General features: G+C 47.1%; 1 protein-coding gene across 2 annotated transcripts in view; it reads left to right on the top strand.

The window, feature by feature from the left end:
- The window catches only part of slc22a16 (solute carrier family 22 member 16), a 115,349-nt gene that overhangs the window by 29,813 nt on the left and 68,085 nt on the right, over nucleotides 1–17,451 (top strand). The gene's annotated exons all lie outside the window — the stretch shown is intronic.

The following is a 17,451-nucleotide window of genomic DNA, read 5'->3' as shown; positions in this document are numbered from 1 at the left end:
TGCAAAGCTGAAAGCTTCTCCGAGATAACAACCATATTGTGGTTCAAGTTCTGAATGTCCACAGTCTGAGTGCCAACAGCTTTGCCCACCACTCCAATCATATCGGGCAGCTTTGTGGGGCTTTGAACAGCTGTCACCGTTGTCTGATTTCCTCGATATACCAGGGCAATGCCTAATCCAATCAGCAAAAGTCCTGTAATCATGGTTCCGAATAGGTAGATATCTTCAATGTCCTCCACAGAAAGAATCGCCAGCCACACGACCCGCCACCGCTCCCACGCGTCCATCGTGTAACCAGCCGCAGACGTTCCGGCAGGACAGACAGGTTCCCCCGAACCCAGGCTTCTCGTCGAGAAAACTCTGACGTTGATAATGTTAACATTTATCTTCCTTAATTAAATGAGAACTGAAGGCAATTTTTTATTATCAAAATTCTATTTATCTAATTTTATTAAATATAGGAATGCATTTTTGATAGCTGTTTTGTCATTGCTATAGTAAGTTATGAGTGTTTGAAATGTGCTATGTAATGTATCAGTCCATATGTCAAAGCAATGGCTGTAAACAAGATTCGTGACGGAAGCAAAACATACAGCGGAAATCGCTCACTCGTTCACTACTCCCTACTCCCTATATAGGGAATTACTATATAGAGGACTGTATAGTGAGCTCATTTGTAAAATGAAAAAAACGTTTTCAGACACTAGCCCGTCACGCTGGCATTTACGTCATTACGGTCACACAATTAAAACGTGCCAGATCAGTCGGATGGTGGGTTTTCAAAATAATAAACACATGCATGTATTTTTGTGATGAATCCATATTATCAGGGCTCAACATTAACTTCCACTTACAAAGCAGTTGGGCGCTGTGTGAGACGGCTGCCTCTCCAGTAGCTCTGTAGTTTTTAGCTCTTTAAACCTCTTTTTTTCCACCTTTTTTTACTTTTTTGCTCTTCTTACGAAGACATAGTGTGTTTTACTATATAACATGGATATATTTAACTTTAACACGCAACCAGAAGCCAGTTTTCTCACTTATTCGAGAGAGGAGCTGCTGGCCCTGAAAACAATGGGACGAGCCGGGATATGACACCCCATCCCAGCGGAGCTGAGGAGGAAACCCAGGGGCTGCAAAGCTGGAGCTAAGCTAAAGGCTAAGCTAGTGGACAACCGGCGGCGCTACAAACCATCCGTTCCCTCCATTATCATGGGGAATGTGAACTCGCTGCCGAATAAAGTCGACGAGCTTTCTGCTCTGAACAACCAGCGGATTTACCGGGAGAGCAGCTTATTTATCTTTATGGAGACATGGCTAACACACCTGGTACCGGATGCGAACATGGACCTGCGGGGATTCACTGCTGTGAGAGCCGACAGAGACACTAACACATGCGGGAAAAGCAAAGGTGGGGGACTCAGCATTTATGTTAACAACTGCTGGTGTAACCCGGGACATATCTCCGTAAAGACAGTTTTATGTTGCCCGGACTTGGAGCTGCTAGCTGTTAGCCTGCAGCCATATTATCTGCCGAGGGAGTTCAGTCACGTGATCACCATCTGTGTTTACATCCCTCCGAGGGCAGACGCAGCTGCTGCATGTGAGAGGATTCACTCTGTTACAGCAAGGCTGCAGACACAGCACCCTGAGGCATTTATGATCATTTCTGGGGACTTTAATCATGCTACTTTGGCTGCTTTTTACCAGGCTGTGGACTGTCCAACAAGGAACAACAGAACAATTGACTTGCTGTATGCTAATGTGAGGGATGCATACAGAGCCACATCCCTCCCCCCACTAGGGAAGTCTGACCACAACCTGGTTCTTCTACAGCCGAAGTACACCCCCCTGGTTCAAAGGCAGCCTGCAACAACTAGCTCCATCAGGAGGTGGTCCCCTGAAATGTTAGATGCCCTCAGAGACTGCTATGACATCATGGACTGGGATGTGTTGCTTAGCCCACACTGTGAGGACATAGAGGGGCTGACACATTGTCTGACAGATTACCTCAACTTCTGTGCAGACGTGGTCTCCCCCGCTAAGACTGTACAGTGTTACCCTAAGAACAAGCCATGGGTAACACAGGAAGTCAAAGCTGTCCTCAACAGGAAGAAGGCCACCTTCAGGAGCAGGGATAGGGAGGCGATGAAAGCAGCACAGCAGGAGATGAAACGCTGCGTGAGGGAAGCTAAGGACAGCTACAGGAGAAAGGTGGCACAGAAGCTGAAGGAGAACAGCATGAGGGAGGTCTGGGAAGGTGTGAAAACCATCACAGGCCACAATACAAAGACCAGAATCGTTGAGGGTGTTAGGACTTGGACTGTTTTGGCCTCTAGAGGCCGCTGTTATTTCCTTTTCGTGTCATATTTATTTTGGCCTCTAGAGGCCGCCACTGTTCCTGTGTTTTGTGTTTTTTTTTTTGTTAATTGCCTGTTAGTCCTAATTATCTTCACCTGTGTCCTTAATTAGTTTGTGTATTTATACCCCTGAGTTCAGTCCTCTTGTCACGGAGTCTTTGTGCTGTTATGTTTATCTCCAGTTTCCTTTGTACTGTGTTTTGTGGATCTTCTGAGCTTTTGCATTTTTGCCTTTTTCTTTTTGAATTATACTCTTTGTTTTTGTTTTTTTTGTTTTGCCCTGGATTGTATATAGTGTACATAGTATAAATAAACCTTTTGTTACTTTTTCTACTTCCGCCTCACACCTCTGCATTTGAGTCATTCCCCTGGTGGCCTAGTGGGGGTTTGCTGGATCATCACACCAACGAACCAGGTTTGAATCCCAGCAAAACCCTAACAGAAAGACTCCGTCATGACCGACTCAGCAGAGGCTGCTTCAACTGTCTACCCGGCCAACCTTCAGGGAATTATGGCAGCTTTGACACGCTTCGGAGCGACCATGGACGCTCATGGACGTACGCTCACCAGCCAACGTGAGGCCCTTGCTCGCCACGAGGAACTGCTTCAGCAAATTGGGAAAACCCTGGCACAGCTGACATCTCTGCCTGCATCTCCTGCTCCTGATCCAGTTCCTGATCCAGCTCCCACTCCTGCTCCAGTGCCTCCTGCCATGCTGCCTTCTTCACCTCGCGAACCCAGCCTTCCTGCACCACAGAGGTATGACGGCAAGCACAGTGAGTGCCAAGAGTTCCTTACCCAGTGTCAACTCACCTTTGAGCTTCAGCCTACCACCTACACTACGGATCGCCGCAAGATTGCCTTTGTGATCACCTTATTAGCTGGTAAGGCGCGAGCCTGGGCTACTGCTATCTGGCAAAGACAGGGACCTGAGTGCTTTGATTTCCAGCTGTTTTCTGAAGAGATGCTTCGGGTCTTCGATCAGGCAGACATCAGTACCGACGCAGCCCGAAAGCTCATGTCCATCCGGCAAGGAGGAAGCGTCGCAGATTACGCCATCTCGTTCCGAACACTCGCAGCAGTAAGTGGATGGAACGAGACTGCCCTGGTGTCAGCCTTCCACCATGGTCTGTCTGACCCCATCAAGGACGGTCTGGCCTCTATTGGATGCCCAAGTGACCTCGAAACCCTCATCTCACATGCTATTCGTCTGGACAACAGGATGAGAGAACGCCACCAAGCCTTGAGCCCCCCCAGCCTCCCTACCTCTACCTGGAGACCGTCTACCTCCTTCAGTGACTGTCCAGAACCCATGCAAGTGGGTCGTACTCGCCTCTCCGCATCTGAGAGGGAGCGCAGAAGGAGGGACAAGTGCTGCATCTACTGTGGCAAGCCTGGTCACTTCCGAGCATCATGTCCCGAACTCTTGGGAAAAGGACCGCCCCGTCCAGCCGAGGGAGGGTTGTGACGGGGCCTACCCTCTCTCCCGGACTCCCTGGCCAAGGAATCTACATCCCGGTCTCCATCTCTTGGGGTGAGTCTGTCCACTCTTGTCAAGCTTTGATAGACTCAGGGGCGGCTGGGAACTTTATGGATATTCACTTCGCCCAAAGCATCAATATACCTACTGCACCTCTTGAAGTCCCTCTGTCTGTGTCTGCCCTCGATGGCCAAGCGTTAGGTGATGGAAGAGTCACTCAAGTTACTTCTCCAGTCTTCCTCCAGTCTCAAGGTCACAAGGAAGAAATATCCCTGCACCTGATTCCTTCACCTGAGTTCCCAGTTATTCTAGGCCTTCCTTGGCTTACTCGCCACAACCCTCGCATAGACTGGGTAACAAGCCAGGTTGTGGAATGGGGCCCTGCATGCCATGCCTCTTGTCTGCTCTCTAGCTCTCCTGTGTCTCCTGCCGAGCCCCCTGATCTCACCGAGTTATCTCAAGTTCCCACAGAGTACTGGGATCTCAAGGAGGTATTCAGCAAGAGCAGGGCCGCCGTTCTTCCTCCGCACCGGGCCTACGACTGTGCCATCGACTTGCTCCCTGGGACTACCCCTCCTCGTGGCAGACTGTTTTCCCTCTCTCAGCCAGAACGCAAGGCTATGGAGGAATACCTCAAAGACGCCCTGGTCTCTGGGTTCATTCGACCCTCCACCTCACCTGCTGGTGCCGGCTTCTTCTTTGTCGGCAAGAAGGATGGGGGGCTTCGACCATGTATTGACTACAGGGGCCTGAACAAGATTACTGTGCGCAACCGATATCCCCTTCCGCTGATGTCCACTGCTTTCGACCTGCTCCAAGGCGCCACCGTCTTCACCAAGTTGGACCTACGGAACGCATACCACCTCATCCGTATCCGACAGGGAGACGAGTGGAAGACTGCCTTTAACACCCCGTCTGGGCACTACGAATACCAGGTGATGCCCTTCGGACTCACCAACGCACCAGCTGTTTTTCAGGCCCTAATCAACGACGTCTTAAGGGACATGATTAACCTGTACGTCTTTGTCTACCTCGATGACATCCTTATCTTTTCCAAGACCGTGCAGGAGCACCGCCACCATGTCCGCCAGGTTCTCCAGAGGCTGCTACAGAACAATCTGTTCGCCAAGGCCCAGAAATGCGAATTTCATGTTCCCGAGGTCTCCTTTCTGGGATTTATTGTACGGACAGGCCAACTCCAAATGGACCCTGCCAAGACCCTGGCCGTCCGGGACTGGCCTACTCCCAAGTCCGTTAAGGAGGTTCAGCGGTTCTTAGGATTCGCTAACTTCTACCGCAAGTTCATCAGGAACTTCAGTTCTGTGGCAGCACCCATGTCAGACCTCACCAAAGGGACAGGTGGATCTTATGGCTGGTCTCCTCAGGCAGAAAAGGCGTTCAAAGACCTCAAGGCCCGCTTCTGCACGGCACCCATTCTGGTCCTCCCGGACACCTCCCAACCATTCATCGTGGAGGTGGACGCCTCAGACAGTGGTGTCGGCGCGGTACTCTCTCAACGTTCGGAAGGAAAGCTGCACCCCTGCGCTTACTTCTCCCACCGCCTGAGTCCTGCGGAGTCCCGGTACGATGTGGGGGATCGAGAACTGCTAGCGGTCAAACTGGCCCTTGAGGAGTGGAGGCACTGGCTGGAGGGAGCGCAACATCCATTCCTGGTTTGGACTGACCACAAGAACCTGGAGTACCTCCAGCAAGCCAAGAGACTGAACCCTCGACAGGCTAGGTGGGCCCTGTTTTTCAGTCGGTTTGACTTCACCCTCTCGTACCGTCCCGGCTCCAAGAACACCAAACCTGACGCACTGTCCAGGCTGTTCTCTGCCACTAACAGGGAGAATGAAGTCGGGCCTATTATCCCGGTGTCCCGGATTGTGGCCCCTGTCCGCTGGGGTATTGAGGAGGCTGTTCGACGAGCCCAACGCCAGGACCCCGGTCCTGGGACGGGGCCACTGGGCCTCTTGTATGTCCCACATCAAGCCCGGGCCAAGGTTCTCCAGTGGGGTCACTCTTCCCCTCTCACCGCCCACCCGGGAGCTCGGAGGACCCTGGACTTCCTGAAAAGACGCTTCTGGTGGCCTAACATGGAGCAGGAAGTAAGGTCATTTGTCCTGTCCTGTGAGGTTTGCACCAGAACCAAGAACCCACGACAGCGTCCCCAGGGTCTCCTGCATCCTCTGACCATTCCCCGGCGTTCCTGGTCCCACGTGGCAGTCGACTTCATCACGGGTCTCCCTGAGTCACAAGGTAACATGGTCATTTTGGTCATTGTTGACAGATTCTCCAAGGCCTGCCGCTTCATACCTCTGTGCAAACTCCCCTCTGCTCTTGAAACAGCGAAACTTATATTTAATCATGTCTTCCGAGTCTTTGGTCTTCCACAGGACATTGTCTCAGACCGAGGGCCCCAGTTCTCCTCCCGAGTGTGGCACGGGTTCTGCAAGGTCATCGGAGCCACTGCCAGCCTCTCCTCTGGGTTTCACCCACAGTCCAATGGTCAGACGGAGAGGCTCAACCAGGACCTGGAAACCACCCTGCGAGGCCTGGCTATGGATAACCCGACATCGTGGAGCACCTGGCTGCCATGGGCAGAGTACGCCCACAACACCCTGCAGTCATCGGCCACCAAGCTGTCGCCATTCCAGTGCCAATTCGGGTTCCAGCCACCTCTGTTCCCGGACCAGGAGGAGGACGCGGGGGTGCCCTCGGTCAACCAATATGTGAGACGGTGTCGCAAGACCTGGAGCAAGGTCAGGAAGACCCTCATACAGACCTCCAGAACCAACCAGACTCAGGCCAACCGCCACAGAAGACCTGCACACACTTTCCGCCCTGGGCAGCGAGTTTGGCTGTCCACTAAGGACCTTCCGCTGCGGGTGGAGAACCGCAAGCTTGCTCCTCGCTACATTGGCCCCTTCAAGGTGGTGCGCAGGGTGAACCCTGTCTCCTACCGGCTCCAGTTGCCCCGGACTCTGAGGATCAACCCCACTTTCCATGTTTCCCTGTTGCGGCCTGTACTGACGTCTACGTATGCCCCTGCCCCTAGGAACCCCCCACCCCCCCGCATCTTCCAGGGGCAGACTGTGTTCACTGTGCATCGCCTGCTTGACTCCCGCCGGGTCCGCGGCGGGTTGCAATATCTGGTGGACTGGGAGGGCTATGGTCCTGAGGAGCGCTGCTGGGTTCCTGCTCGGGATGTCCTGGATAAAGAACTGTGTCGGGACTTCCATTCGGCCCATCCGGATCGCCCTGGGAACGTCAGGAGACGCTCCTAGAGGGGGGGGTCCTGTTAGGACTTGGACTGTTTTGGCCTCTAGAGGCCGCTTTTATTTCCTTTTCGTGTCATATTTATTTTGGCCTCTAGAGGCCGCCACTGTTCCTGTGTTTTGTGTTTTTTTTTTGTTAATTGCCTGTTAGTCCTAATTATCTTCACCTGTGTCCTTAATTAGTTTGTGTATTTATACCCCTGAGTTCAGTCCTCTTGTCACGGAGTCTTTGTGCTGTTATGTTTATCTCCAGTTTCCTTTGTACTGTGTTTTGTGGATCTTCTGAGCTTTTGCATTTTTGCCTTTTTCTTTTTGAATTATACTCTTTGTTTTTGTTTTTTTTGTTTTGCCCTGGATTGTATATAGTGTACATAGTATAAGGTTTAAGTAAAAGGTTTATACCTTTTGTTACTTTTTCTACTTCCGCCTCACACCTCTGCATTTGAGTCATTCCCCTGGTGGCCTAGTGGGGGTTTGCTGGATCATCACACCAACGAACCAGGTTTGAATCCCAGCAAAACCCTAACAGAGGGGACAGTGGAGAGGGCGAACGAGTTGAATGACTTCTTCAATCAGTTCAACCAGCCCACGTCCCCCTCACCCTCTCCCTCACTGCAGCCATCTCTCCTTCTTCCCTCAGTACACCTCCCCCCAGTCATCACAGCAGCCCCCTCCTCCCCCTCCTCTATGCGTTACTGCAGACCAGGTCAGAGGTCAACTGAGGAAGCTTCACCCCGGGAAAGCAGCAAGCCCGGACAAGGTGTGTCCATGACTACTGAAGACCTGCGCTGCTGAACTGGGTGAACCACTCCAATGCATCTTCAACCTCAGCCTACAGCTGGGGAAAGTGCCAACCCTCTGGAAGACATCATGTATCGTTCCAGTTCCCAAAAAAATCGGCCCAGCGAGCTGAACGACTTCCGACCGGTGGCACTCACTTCACATCTGATGAAGATGTTGGAGCGGCTCTTCCTCAGCCTCCTCAGACCCCAGGTACAACATGCCCAGGACTGTCTGCAGTTTGCGTACCGGGTAGGTGTTGGTGTGGAAGACGCCATCCTCTACCTGCTACACTGAGCCCACTCGCATCTGGATAAGGGAAATGGCACAGTGAGGATCCTCTTCTTGGACTTCTTGAGTGCCTTCAACACCATCCAGCCCCTATTGCTTCAGAACAAACTGAACAGGATGCAAGTGGACCCCTGCCTGGTCACCTGGATCTCCAGCTACCTCACCGACAGGCCGCAGTACGTCAAGCTGAAGGACATCACATCTGACACTGTAATTACCAGCACCGGAGCACCCCAGGGCATGGTGCTGACCCTGTACACCGCGGACTTCTGCTACAACTTGGAGCTGTGTCACATTCAGGAGTTTGCCGATGACGCAGCCATCATTGGGTGTATCAGTGACAACAGAGAGGAGGAGTATAGGAGCCTGGTGAGGGACTTTGCTGTGTGGTGCAACAGGAACCATCTGCAGCTCAACACCTCGAAGACCAAGGAGCTGGTCATTGACTTTGGGAGGTCCAGACCAAGGTCATGACCAGTTCTGATCGAGGGAGTCGAGGTGGAGACTGTGGATTCCTACAAGCACCTCGGGCTGTGGCTGGACAGCAAGCTGGACTGGACTTGCAACACCAATCACTTATACAGGAAGGGACAGAGCAGGCTATACTTCCTTAGGAGGCTGCGGTCCTTTAACATCTGCAGGAAACTCCTGTGGATGTTTTATCAGTCTGTGGTTGCCAGTGTCCTGTTTTACACTGTGGTGTGCTGGGGGGACAGCACATCCAAGAAGGACACATCCAGGCTGGACAAACTGATCAGGCAGGCCGGCTCTGTGGTCGGCATGAAGCTGGACTCTCTGGTGATGGTGGCAGAGAAGAGGTCTATGAACAAACTATTGAACATCATGGACGATGCCAGTCACCGTCTGCACACCATCATCAGCAATCAGAGGAGCCTGTTCAGTGACAGAATGCTCCTTCCCAAGTGCAGGACGAACAGACTCAAAAACTCCTTTGTCCCTCATGCCATCAGATTGTACAACTCCTCTCTGGGGGGGAGGAGGGGTAACAGGAGGACAGAGGATGGGAAGGAGCAGTAGCCTAGCCTAACAATAAGCAATACTGGACAATGTGCAATCTAATGCCGCTTTTCCACTACCAACGCGGCTGAGTTGGGCTGAGCCGTGCCATGCTGAGTCGAGCTGAGTGGGGCTGTTGGAGTTGCATTTCGACTACAACCGCGCTGAACCGTGCTGGCTGGAAGTGGGTGGACACATTGGGTGGTGTTAGTGAAAGTGGGTGGACGTCAGGTGATGTCGTTAGGCGGCGCAAACAGTGACATCCGTGAGCTTTTAAGCGGTAGTCTCACAACCCGGAGAGTAAACAATAAACATGGAGGACATGGAGTCGTTAGTGTTGCTGGTCTTGGTGCTGTGGCTTGTTGTCACCGACAACGCCAACAGATACTGGCAAGAGCATATAGATGAGGCGAGGCGCATAAGGCTTCATAATTCTCGTAATTCGTAATTCTCCTTCTTCCGGGTTTACGGTGTTTACAGATCCCAGCGTGCTCGCGGGGTGTGTGTGGGCATGTGAGGACACTCCTCCTCACCAATCAGTGCACAGGGGAGTGTCTCCTCACGCCCCTAGCCTCACTCAGCTCGGTTTGGCTCGCTTCAGCCCCACTCCAAAACCGTGCGAGTTTTGGGGGCTGAGCAGGGCTGAAGCGAGCTGAGTCGTGCTGTTCTTCGGTAGTCGAAACGCGAGCCGTGTCAGGCTGAAGTGAGCTGAAGCGAGCTGAAGTGAGCTGAAAAAGGGTAGTGGAAAAGGGCCATAATGTGTAATATAAAGTGCAATATCTTTCCTGCCCCCCCCACCACACACACACACACACACACACACACACTTACCCTAACCCCACTTCCCCCCTTCCTCTCTTCCCCATATCTTATTCTTTTATATTTGTATATGTAAATACTTAATTTATTTTAATTTATCTAGAAGTTTTTCTCTATTTCTTTTCTCTGTTTATCTGTAATGATGCTACTGGAATCTTAATTTCCCTGAGGGAACCCTCCCAAAGGGATCAATAAAGTTTTATCTAATCTAATCTAATCTAATGTAATCTAATCTAATCTAATCTACCCCCCAATATTATCACTCACCCCCTATTTTCTGAGTACTACTTTTTTTTAGGAAAACCATAGAATAGTTGTGAATTGCAACATAAAATGAAGATCACACATTGAGTTGAAGTTTGATTCTTGATTAAGTTTATTATGAAGTTTGGCTATTGGTTACTTTTTACTTTTACTTATAACGGACAATAACAATTTCATCCAAAATAGTTTTTCCTACCTTAGTCGATTTATTTCCATTTCACATGCATGCAGCTGTTGTAAAGTTCTGTGTGTTTGTGTAGAACTCTCTGACTGTAGGTTTATTATTTGATAATGTAGAACTCATAAAATAGAAATCTATAACAAAGTTTGTATGAAGAAAACAATAGGGTGCCAAGACTTTTGAACAGTACTGTGTTTGAGTGTTTTATATATCGCTTTTTTTTGTTATATCATCCACCTCTAGGTTTAAAAAAAAAAAAGCCTGCGCTGTGTCATGACAGACAATGTTTGAGTTTAAAATTACAGGTCCTTCTCAAAAAATTAGCATATTGTGATAAAGTTCATTATTTTCCATAATGTAATGATAAAAATTAAACTTTCATATATTTTAGATTCATTGCACACCAACTGAAATATTTCAGGTCTTTTATTGTTTTAATGCTGATTATTTTGGCATACAGCTCATGAAAACCCAAAATTCCTATCTCAAAAAATTAGCATATCATGAAAAGGTACTCTAAACGAGCTATTAACCTAATCATCTGAATCAACGACTTAACTCTAAACACCTGCAAAAGATTCCTGAGGCTTTTAAAAACTCCCAGTCTGGTTCATTACTTAAAACCGCAATCATGGGTAAGACTGCCGACCTGACTGCTGTCCAGAAGGTCATCATTGACACCCTCAAGCAAGAGGGTAAGGCACAGAAAGAAATCTCTGAGCGAATAGGCTGTTCCCAGAGTGCTGAATCAAGGCACCTCAGTGGGACGTCTGTGGGAAGGAAAAAGTGTGGCAGAAAACGCTGCACAACCAGAAGAGGTGACCGGACCCTGAGGAAGATTGTGGAGAATGGCCGATTCCAGACCTTGGGGGACCTGTGGAAGCAGTGGACTGAGTCTGGAGTAGAAACATCCAGAGCCACCGTGCACAGGCGTGTGCAGGAAATGGGCTACAGAGAAGCAGCACTGGACTGTTGCTCAGTGGTCCAAAGTATTTTTTTCGGATGAAAGCAAATTTTGCATGTCATTTGGAAATCAAGGTGCCAGAGTCTGGAGGAAGACTGGGGAGAAGGAAATGCCAAAATGCCTGAAGTCCAATGTCAAGTACCCACAGTCAGTGATGGTCTGGGGTGCCATGTCAGCTGCTGGTGTTGGTCCACTGTGTTTTATTAAAGGCAGGGTCAATGCAGCTAGCTATCAGGAGATTTTGGAGCACTTCATGCTTCCATCTGCTGAAAAGCTTTATGGAGATGAAGATTTCATTTTTCAGCACGACCTGGCACCTGCTCACAGTGCCAAAACCACTGGTAAATGGTTTACTGACCATGGTATTACTGTGCTCAATTGGCCTGCCAACTCTCCTGACCTCAACCCCATAGAGAATCTGTGGGGTATTGTGAAGAGGAAGTTGAGAGACACCAGACCCAACACTGTGGATGAGCTTAAGGCCGCTATCGAAGCATCCTGGGCCTCCATAACACCTCAGCAGTGCCACAGGCTGATCGCCTCCATGCCACGTCGCATTGAAGCAGTCATTTCTGCCAAAGGATTCCCGACCAAGTATTGAATGCATAACTGAACATAATTATTTGAAGGTTGACTTTTTTTGTATTAAAAACACTTTTTTTATTGGTCGGATGAAATATGCTAATTTTTTGAGATAGGGATTTTTGGTTTTCCTTTACTTTTTTGCCAAAATCATCAATGTTAAAACAATAAAAGGCTTGAACTACTTCAGTTGTGTGTAATGAATCTAAAATATATTAAAGTCTAATGTTTATGAGTACATTACAGAAAATAATGAACTTTATCACAATATGCTAATTTTTTGAGAAGGACCTGTATTGTTTAGTGTGAAGGTTGTGGGTGTTTCATACAGAACTGGCAACCTGTAACTGAATCAATACAGCCGGCCTGTCATGACACAGCATGTTTTTTATTTATTTATTTATTTTTTAAATAAACTAGGGATGTACCAAATCCTGATTGTCAAGGTTCTGCCGAATTCGAAACTGAATACCGAATCCTACTCCGAACATCAGCTAGTACATTATAATGCAGTGAAAAACATTGCACATTTCCTTTTCTTAAAGGACATGGGACATGGATTTTTTTCTGGGTATAATTATGTATAAAGGACATAAGAAATGCCATCTAAATCACTGCAGGGCGTCAAAAATGTGAAAATCATCACATTATTCAACTTTTTTATACATCAGCGTAAAACAATGTTTCGTTAATTAGCTAGGTGGTCACGTGACCCGTGACGTCACAAAAACTTTCCAAGGAGCCAGCGCTTGGGAATCTAATGTAAACAGGTTACCGAAATGGACACCATCGACAGTGACATTCCCGATGTTTCACAGATGTGAAGTTAGACCCTATCAATTCGAACCGATAGCTGGAAATTCACATGAACATGGATCTTGTCTTTACTCTGACGGGTCAGATGATTCTGAGAGTGAGAGTTCATTCAATCCCCATGAAACTGAAAGCGGTCGGCTCAATAACACTTCCTGGTAAGTTAAAAACAATTCTGCTCAAAGGCTAATGATCTATTGAAAGAAGTATTATTTTTGTATCATACATTGAAAGTTCATCATAGATCTAGCTAAAGTCCGTTGCAAGCTAGTTTTTTTTGCTGATATTTTTCGAGATTGATTGAGATACAATGCTTCCAGAGTCCGAGATGAAAACATTCAAAATGGCGAAACGCCATCACACAGCCAACAACACTACGCCATTTGGCGAAAGAGATGAAAATTAAGAAAAGTTAAACAAACTTACCAACATAACATTTATTTAAATGTCCATTAATGCTACAGGATTTCTTGACTGTCTCTACAGTTGTAGGAATGTTAGGCCCTGTATATTATGGCACTATCACTGCCTCCATGAACCCGGCTATACGGCCTACAACTTCACTACAACTCTTTGATTCGGTACGTAAACAAAGAAGGACAGATATAAGAGTAAATGAGTCAGAATTATGATAATCAATAATTGATACACCCAAAATTATAATACTAATCCTTACCTCGGCTTTCAATCGCTTAGTGAATGCACCTCGTGGTGGCCGTAGCACTTCGGGTTTCACTCCGCCGTCTTGTTCCTGAATTGGGACGTTGGGAACGGCTCCATCTTTAAGTAGCCTCTTAAATTTGGCTTGGCAATTAATATCGCTCAGTACCTGAGTATTAATGTTGAAAGAATCCTCAGTGAAATGGTCCGAACACAGTTTGTGGGAAACAGTAGGTACAAAGTTTTTTCTACGGCAGTAGTGAGCCCACACTTTCCTCAGCTTCGGGTCCTTGGGGAATGCAAAAAAACTTACTCTAGGGCATTTCCCATTGGAATTATTGCAACCATAAGCAGCACAATACACCATGATGTTCAATGTATGTTAAAGACTATAAAAACAATTTTCTTGTCATTCACTTCTCCATTCATCTACCCGCTTGTGCTGTGCCCGAAAGTTTTTGTGACGTATGATCACGTGACAGCGGCTCTTCCGATTGTAAAATATGCATATCGGAGCTCGTGCAGAAATGCCATATAATCATCACGAATATAACGATTTTGCTGAATTTAATAGATGATTTTGTATTTGTTGATGCAATTAATTCATATTTTTAATGGAAAGAAACTGATATAGCGTGCATTTATGTTTCATGTCCCATGTCCTTTAATAGTAAGCTAGAGATACTTTATCCAGAAGGAATGTTTTATTATTTTATTTTAAACTGTAAAAACATAGGCAATAACTTCTGCCACTATTTTGTATTTGAATAGTCACACTTAGAGAACACCACTGAAATTTTCAGCTTAAAGTCACAGTGTACAGGCTTTAGTATACTGTCCTTTATAAAGGACAAAGAAAAAGAGCAAAAAGTGACATTATTGCTAAAAGAATAAGGCCTGTCAGTAACAGTGAGCCATTGCTAAAGTGCTCTTTGTTGAACAAAAAAAAAAGTAAAAAAAAAAAGAATCTCTGCAGATAGAATGCAGCAAAACATAGCACATTTACATCTTAACTCTTGCATACATGTAAGCCTACTTAATTTTCAAACAAAAAGGTGATATTTAATGCTAAATCTGTTTTCCTCAGGAAAAAAAAACTTACTGGGGATCTTGATCATGTTTAATGCTTACACTCATGGAACATAAATTATAGGCTATTTCACTTCAATTTCAAGCACTTACAACTGTAGGCTTAATTAGATACACTAAACAAAGTGTAGCACAAAAAACTCGAACATGTCTCCACGTAGGCTATTTTATTAACAACCTAGTTCTACAGCTAGCTTTCACAGAAAATGAACGTTTCCTTTTAGAAACACAAGACGCTCAGCATTAATAGGTGACAGCCAGTTGCGAGGGTGAGAACGGATCTCTCCAGCGGTGCTGAACAGTCTTTCACTGGGCACAGATGTTGGTGGTGCACAGAGGTAAACCTTTGCCGTTTTTGACAGCAGTGGAAACCGCTGCTGATTGGCCTTCCACCACTGAAGAGGATCCTCAGTTAGAGGAATCAGAGGCTTGCTGAAAAAAGCGCTGACCTCCGTTTCAGCGCTCGGTGTGACTGGCTCACACTTGGTGTTGTTGCGGAACAGTTCGTCCCAGTTGCTCCAGATTCCTGAACAGTGTCGTTTTGTACGATCTGTTGGCCCCTGTGTCTCAGCCTGTTCAGATGTTGTTGGCCTTGCAGATATGTCTTGATCTGATTCGGATACGCGGGCTACAGCCTCCTGCACAAGTAACTTTGATCGGCACTGTTGTGTGTCACTCAACCAAAATTTTGTTTTATATCTTGGATCAAGACTTGCTGGCACAATTAAGGCAGCGTTGCCCTCAAGTCCCTCAAATCTGTCTTGCAGGGACGTCAGCATGCGTGTTTTCATCTGTTTAATTCCGTGATTGTCTGTTTCATTGTGGATGAAGCGCTTCAGCATCATCACAGCGGGCAGGACTGTCGATATGCATGCATTTTCTGCGCTCATTTCTCTTGTCAACTCCTCGAAAGGCCTGAGCACACTGAGAACATCCTCCATCAGAGTCTACTTCTGAGCATGAATATGTTGCATGCTATCAGTCTCTGACACATAGAGGTTTATGGCACGTTTCTGTTCTACCAAGCAATTGCACATTAGATAGGTAGAATTCCATCTTGTAACAACGTCCTGGATTAATTGGTGATTTGGCAGCCCCAACTCCTGCTGAAGAGTGGAGAGCCTTGATTTAGCGCTTGAAGAGTGTTTAAAGTGGCCTACAGTTTTCCTGGCCAGTGCGATCATGTCAGAGACACTTTGTTGGGATAAAAGGCTTTCATGTATGCACAGCTGGAGCGTGTGGGCAAAGCAGCCAACACTGGGAATGCCAGCCTCGGACATGGCTTTATGCATATTCGCAGCATTGTCCCTCAAGACCAGGTGACACTTGTTGACAGGTATGTCCAATGCTTTGATAATTTCTTGCAGTGCATCTGCGATGTTTAGAGCTGTGTGTCTTCCATCGAATGCTTCGCATCGTAGGATGGCATTTACGCGGTTGAAATCCTCATCAATCCAATGTGATGTTACACTGATATAGGACTGAGTAGTGTACTCGCAAGCCCATATGTCACAAGTAAATGAGAAGGCCTGTGCTTCGGTAACGTGCTCGTATACGGGAAGCGACAGTCTCCTACATTTCAGGGATGATTTTTTCAGCAAAGAAATGCCTTGATGGGATTTTGTAACATGGCTCAAGCAGCTGCAGTAGCTCGGTAAATCCAGTGTCTTCCACTATGCTGTATGGTTGCAAGTCAACAGCTATCACTTTACCGATTGCTGCATGGATGGCTTTGGCTCTTGGGTGGTCTGAAGCCCACTGTTTGTTTGGTGTAGGACTCGTAAAGTTGGTAATGGTGATCTGAGTACCACTTTTTATCTGTGACTGTGCAGTTGCGGTACCTGAAGCCTCACTGACGTTAGATTCGGCCATGCACAGCTCGTACTCCGTCGGATGCTTTGAGCAAAGATGTTTTAACAGCGGAGATGTTGTGTACTGTTTAGCATCTTTCCCACCATGAGACAACTCTGTACTGCAAAGTGTGCATGTTGTGCGACTTGAATCTCCCTCTTTCACTTGAAAGTACTGCCATATAACACTCTTTCGGCTCACTGCTTCCATTTTCTTTTTTGACTGCAAGCACAATGGAGGCTATCTTCTCCTAAACATTGACGATGTAATTGCATGCACGTGCGCCACACGTAGGATTCGGTTCGGTCAGCGCTGTAGGGTTCGGCCGAAACCGAACCCCTTTAAAAAGGCCAAGATTTGGCCGAATCCGAAACCGAATCTTGGATTCAGTGCAACCCTAAAATAAACCTAGGGGTGGATGATATAACCAAAAAACCAAACAAACCCTGATATATAAATATTTTGCACAGGACTATGTTCCTCTGATAACAGAAACAAAGTTCCAGCTCTCTCTGCTCTTAATCTGTTCTGTTCTTTCAGGATTTATCGCGCATGTCGCCCCTTGTTGAGTTTTTTATGCCGGAGTTATTTGAAACCAATCTGGGTTTTCTGTGTCGAATAAGGAAGCTGCTTCATCTTTAAGAAAATCAAACACTTTCATGAAGGAGCTAACTTGAATGCAAACAGAAGAAAAATAAAACAAGATCCTTAAGCAAACTCTTCCATACTCACTTCCGACTTTCTGGTTTTGTAAAATACATTTTAAATACAATCGTGAATTTCTCTGGAGTTTTCAGGCTGAGCTTCTCTCCTCCTATTCCTTAACCACTCATTTTCTCATTGTTCTTGAAGCATTTGCTTCTATTTGTTAACATTTTTCTTGATAGCGGGGAGACGGTAATGCCTTTTATCTATTTTCTGTTTGAACAAGCAAAAACAATGCAAAAATTAATCATATTGAAGACAGATTAAGCCTTGCTTGCATGAAGGATGGTGTCTGTCTGACCCCAGCTGTAATTATCACG

This window comes from Neoarius graeffei, chromosome 2, assembly GCF_027579695.1.
Source record: "Neoarius graeffei isolate fNeoGra1 chromosome 2, fNeoGra1.pri, whole genome shotgun sequence".
Classification (NCBI taxonomy): Eukaryota; Metazoa; Chordata; class Actinopteri; order Siluriformes; family Ariidae; genus Neoarius; species Neoarius graeffei.
Note: the sequence above shows the minus strand (reverse complement) of the source record. Positions and strands in the feature narration are given on the sequence as shown.